We start from the raw sequence: 6,329 nt of genomic DNA on the forward strand, positions 1-6,329 counted from the left end.
TAAGCAAAATGTTTCAGTACTTTGGGAGGATTCAAGTATTGGCCTGAAGGAAGGTGATTGAGAGTAAAGGGAGCGAGAAACACCTTAAAATTGCAGAAGATTGGTCTATAGGTGACACATGGAATGCACCGCCACCACAATTTGTGACGTTTCTGAACTGAAAACGCCCAGGGTCCACCCATTGACCAGAAGCCATGACACTTCAATCTCTGTTTGAAGTGAGAGCAAAAATGGAAGGGCAGCCAAACAAGTTCTCCAGCAAAATGCCACTATTGTAAACCCTTGGTTACCCTCACTGAACCCATTGCTTTGACTTCGATTGCTAACCCCATCCAGAGAAAACCTATTGCGGCAACATATTCAGCAATGATTTCTTTTCTTTTTTTTAATGAATGTTTATTTAAATACATTAATAAAGACCCTACATATCAATGTACAAATTAACTAACTAACTGACAAAGCTAAAAATATTTTTTCTAGAATAAAAGAAAACATATTGTTACTACATTCTATACGTCAGAAAACATTAACTACACAGGCTCTACATTTTTTAATCTAAGGCTTTTCCATTCTTGAAACCCCAATTTCTCAGATAATGTTTTCTGTTCCATTTTTGTCATGTTCTTGGTCAACATACCGTATATACCCGAGTATAAGCCTAGTTTTTCAGCCCTTTTTTAAGACTGAAAATGCCCCCCTCAGCTTATACTTGGGTGAGGGTCCTGGTTGGCTTATATTTGCGTCAGTTTATACTTGAGAATATATGGTACATTGATTATTTTTCTCTATTATTATTGGTATTATTACATTTATTATCTTTCTCTATTATAGTTGCTACTATTACATTTATTTTACTCTATTTTTATTAATAATGATAATAATAATACATTTATTATTTCACTCTGATCTTCTTCTTATTATTATTATTATTATTATTATTATTATTATTATTATTGCATTTATTATTTTCCTGTATTATTATTATTATTATTATTATTATTATTATTATTATTATTATTATTACACATATTATTTTACTCTATTATTATTAAAAGGATACATAATCACATTTACATTGAAGAAGGTGAGAATAATGATTTGTTGTCGAAGGCTTTCATGGCCGGGATCACAGGGTTGTTGTATGTCTTTCGGGCTGTGTGGCCATGTTCCAGAAGTATTCTCTCCTGACGTTTCGCCCACATCTATGGCAGGCATCCTCAGAGGTTGTGAGGTATGCATCCACCCAAACATCCAATTCACCATGGAAAAAGAAAAGGAAGGAAAACTGCCATTTCTAGATGTTCTGGTCATCCGCAAACCCAATCAACAATTGGGCCACACAGTTTACAGAAAACCTACACACAGAGATAGATACCTTCATAAAAACTCCAACCATCACCCAAGTCAAAAAAGGAGCACAATCAAAGCCCTGACAGACCGTGCACAAAGAATCTGCGAACCTCACCTCCTCCAAGGTGAACTCAACCACATAAACTGGGCTCTACAGGCCAATGGATACTCCACCACAGACATCAGAAGAGCTGCAAGGCCAAGAACAAGCCATGAGAGTCAAGACAAAGATCCACCCAGAGGAAAGGTGTTCTTACCATACATCAAGGGAACTACTGACCGCATAGGCAAAGTGATGAAAAAGCACAACCTACAAACTATCTACAGACCCACAAAGAAAATCCAACAAATGCTACGGTCAGCGAAGGACAAGAGGGATCCTCTATCCTCTGCAGGAGTCTACCGGATACCATGCAGCTGTGGACAAGTCTACATAGGGACCACCAAACGCAGCGCCCAAACAAGAGTCAAAGAACATGAAAGGCACTGCAGACTAATTCAACCAGAGAAATCAGCCATAGCAGAGCATTTGATGAACCAGCCTGGACACAGAATACTATTTGAGAACACAAAAATGCTGGACCATTCTAACAACTATCATGTCAGACTACACAGAGAAGCCATTGAAATTCACAAGCATGTGGACAACTTCAACATAAAGGAGGAAACCATGAAAATGAACAAAATCTGGCTACCAGTATTACAAAACTCCAAAATCAAAACAGTAGATGGGAACCAACACAATGAGGACTTGACTGAACAAAGGATGCCCCCAGGCAAGGGACAAAACATTTCCAGTGCCAATTAGGGTGATTAACTGAAACATTAATGCTGGCTCCCAGTGACAAAGCACTCTTGCCACACCTTGGACTATACACAGATATATATTCTTTCCTTTCCTTACTTAATTTATCCATACCTCACAACCTCTGGGCGAAACGTCAGGAGAGAATACTTCTGGAACATGACCACACAGCCCGAAAGACATACAACAACCCAATAATGATTTGATCAGAGTTGGACAGTCTTATCTTAAATTTGAGCTTTATGTAAATATTCAAAAACATTTAACCTACTGATGCCTCAATTAATGTAATTTTTGGTATCTATTTTTATTTTTGATATTTCTCACCCTCGGCTTATATTTGAGTCAATGATTTCCCAGGTTTTTTTGTGGTAAAATTAAGTGCCTCGGCTTATATTCGGGTTGGCTTATACTCGAGTATATACAGTAGTTGTTTTCCTTACCATTAATTTTTAATCTTGATTCTCTTCCATATTCTTTCAGGATAGGATTCAGACCTCTACCTGTATTTGAAGAGTCCTCTAAATAATTCAGAAATCTTTCAACTTACAACTTTTCCCTTTTATCCTTACTCCTTTGATATCTTCTGATTTTCTTGTGGTTTTATTCAAAACCTCTGTAACCAACAGAAAACAACAGTGGAGAAAGGGGAAAACCTTGTCTAGTCCCTTTCTGTATTTTGCAAGATTTAGTCAGTTGATCAAAACTTGAGCACTTTGCTCCTTCTAAATTTATTTAACCCATCTTTGAACATATGGCCCAAAGGACTTTTGGGGCCCTCCTCGCTCACCCACCCGCTCGTGCCTCGCACCAGCGTCCAGCATGAAGGAGGAGCGAGAGGGTGAGTGAGAGGGTGAGCAAGGAGGGCTCCAAAAGAGCCCTTCAGTCAATGTTTTTAAAGTTAATGTTTTCAATAAATTGCGATGTTTTGATGCTAAATTAATACAGTAATTACTACATAACTTTACCGTGTATTGAACTGCTTTTTCTGTGGGTTTGTTGCAATACATTATGTTTTGGTGCTAAATTAATAAATACAGTAATTACTACATAACTTTACTGTGTATTGAACTGCTTTTTCTGTGTATTTATTGCAAAACATGATGTTTTGGTGCTTTTCCTTAATTCCTCCTTATAATCCAAGTTATTCGCTAATCCAAGCTTCTGCTGGCCCATTTAGCTTGGATGAGTGAGACTCTACTGTATATATAAACACAACAGTCCTTGGCTTTTATCAGTTGCTTTCAAACGGCAAAACAAAATGTTCTTATCTTCAAGCTTTCAAGCTCCAACCTTTCAAACTCTCTGGTTTCCACACTCTCCATCTTCAAACTCTCTTCAGCTCCACTCTAACAGCTCTCCATCCTCAACATCCTCATCATCATCATCAACTCAAGATTTACTCAGTCTCTATTAATAGTATTCAGTCTTTAGCAGGTGGCTTGGTTGCTGCTGGTCATAAATTGATAGGACATGATTCTTATAACCACTTATCCATTTTCACATAAGAAATGGCCTAAATAATATAAAACTCTGACATTTGTAAGGCCGCTCTGAGTCCCCTTCAGGGTGAGAAGGGCAGGGTGCAAGTGTGGTAAATAAATAAATTAGCAGAGATGTAGGAGCCCCTGGTGGTGCAGCATGTTAAAGCACTGAGCTGCTGAACTTGTGGACTGAAAGGTCGCAGGTTCGAATCTGGGGAGCAGAGTGAGCGTTCGCTATTAGCCCCAGCTTCTGTCAACCTAGCAGTTCAAAAACATGCAAATGTGAGTAGATCAATAGGTACCACTCCGGCAGGAAGGTAACAGAGCTCCATGAAGTCATGCCAGCCACATGACCTTGGAGGTGTCTACAGACAATGATGGCTCTTTGGCTTAGAAATGGAGATGAACACCAACCTCCAGAGTCGGACACAACTGGACTTAATGTCAGCGGAAAACCTTTACCTATAGGTATGTAATTTTAGGGTCTTCAATATCTTGATTTTCTTTAGGGATGAGCATTATAGTAGCTTGATGCCAAGAATCAGGGATGTTATTATTGAAGACATTGAGCATCACTTTACAAGGCTCAGCTGGTCTTGCAGAGCCTTGTAATATAGCTCCAACAATCCATCTGGACCTGGAGCCTTTCTCATCTTTGTCTTGGAGATGGCCTCATCAAGCTCCATCATTGAGGTTGGGTCTTCAAGTCTCTTTCTTTGCCCTTCGTTAAGTGTGGAGAGGGTATTTCAAGTACTTCTTTGTTGGGTTCTTTTGTAACCTTTTCTCTTTGGCCTGAATTTCATCCTGAATCAGAGAAGCATTATGTCTCATGTTTGGGGTAGAGAGCTATGTAATATGAAGACAAACCTTAAACCAACAAGGCTATTTTTAAAATACAGACCAGGAACAGCCCTTTGAAATATCAACAACAACATTGCAATGATTCCAGGAAGTCTACAAACATTTTTAGCTTAATGGGCAAACAAGTTATTGAAATGAGAGGGTGGCTTTGCGTGACGATTCAGCGCCTTGACTGGAAACCCATTTCCTGAGAGAGGCCTAAAAGCAAAGTGGAAAAGCCCCAGCAGCAGCAACAATGTGTAAAATGCCATTTAAGCTTAACACTCCGGTGGCCTAGGGGATAAAAGCCTTGTGACTTGAAGGTTGGGTTGCTGACCTGAAGGCTGCCAGGTTCGAATCCCACCTGGGGAGAGCGCGGATGAGCTCCCTCTATCAGCTCCAGCTCCATGCGGGGAATGAGAGAAGCCTCCCACAAGGATGGTAAAAACATCAAAACATCCAGGCGTCCCCTGGGCAACGTCCTTGTAGACGGCCAATTCTCTCACACCAGAAGCAACTCCGGTTGCTCCTGACACGAAAAAAAAAGCTTAACACTCCCCACCTCATTTGCCCAAATATTCATAGCTTTCTCAGTCATGGCCCTCCCATAAAAGGTCCCTTCTTTAGGCTAAAACTTTCCTTTTCCGGCAGGTATTGAAGGTGTATCTACACTGTAGAGTTAATGTGGTTTGACACCACTATAACGGTCATGGCTCAATGGTGAGGCCACAGCACTCTGTGTCAGAGAAGGCATTAAGACCTTGGAAAACCATAATTCCCCTGATTCCATAGCATTGAGCCATGGCAGTTAAAGTGGTGTCAAACTGCAATAATTCTGTAGTATAGATACACTCTAAATCAGCTCAAATGATTGCCAGCTGGGGAAGAAATAAGCCTACGCCTAGAACCCCAAATGGAAGAAATCCTTTATCTCAAAGCATTGCCTTGCGAAGTTTTCACTGGTTTAATGGATTTGAAACATAGTAAGCAAGAAATGAGGGAAAATCAAGAGTTCAATGGCAAAGAAAGGGGGCTCCTTGGAGGCCTTTGGGCACAGACGGGCTCAAGTCTCACCAAACAACAACAACAACAACAACAACATCCATCTCTCCCTGTGGCTCTCCCAAGCCAGGCTTGGGCTCCTTCCACACAACTGTATAAAATCCACGTTGAACTGGATTATATGGCAGTGTGGATTCAAATAATCCAGTTCAAAGCAGATATCTGGCTTGATATTCTGGGTTATACAGCTGTGTAGAAGAGCCCTTGGTCCAGGTTCATTTAAAACCTAGGAAATCTTTCCTTTTACACAGAAGAATCTAAGCACTGAGCAATAAATAAACAGCGAGACCTGTTTACTGCCCTCTTGCCCAAAGGTCTAATGTGCCAAACAGACGTCCAATGTGCCTTGAGATGAGACGTTGCCTTAGAAGCACTCATTGCCACCCACATGCTTAATGGGGAAAACATTTTCCTACTACATCATATGAACCGCATCAGCACTTGCATCCGAAATAACTGTCCCCAAAATCAATTAGCCACGAAAAGGGAGTCCACGGCCTCATCCAGTCCAGACTAAAGCCAAACAAGGCTGGATTTACCGGGAAAATTGCCTGTGTTGCTCTTGGAACAATCCTTTGGTTTCCAAACAAAATGTTCGCAGTCTGTTTTCGCCCAGAATCTGAACAATGAACTCCTTCATTTGCAATCCCCTCTAAATCCCTGCTGAAGTTTCACATGCATTCGGCAACATGAACCCCATGTTTTAGGGAAACAAGCCTAGAAAATAATAGGATGGAGGACAGAAGTTGGCAAACATGATGAAGAGAAGCATCGAATCTTAAGGTTGG

Source organism: Anolis carolinensis, unplaced genomic scaffold, assembly GCF_035594765.1.
Source record: "Anolis carolinensis isolate JA03-04 unplaced genomic scaffold, rAnoCar3.1.pri scaffold_12, whole genome shotgun sequence".
NCBI lineage: Eukaryota > Metazoa > Chordata > Lepidosauria > Squamata > Dactyloidae > Anolis > Anolis carolinensis.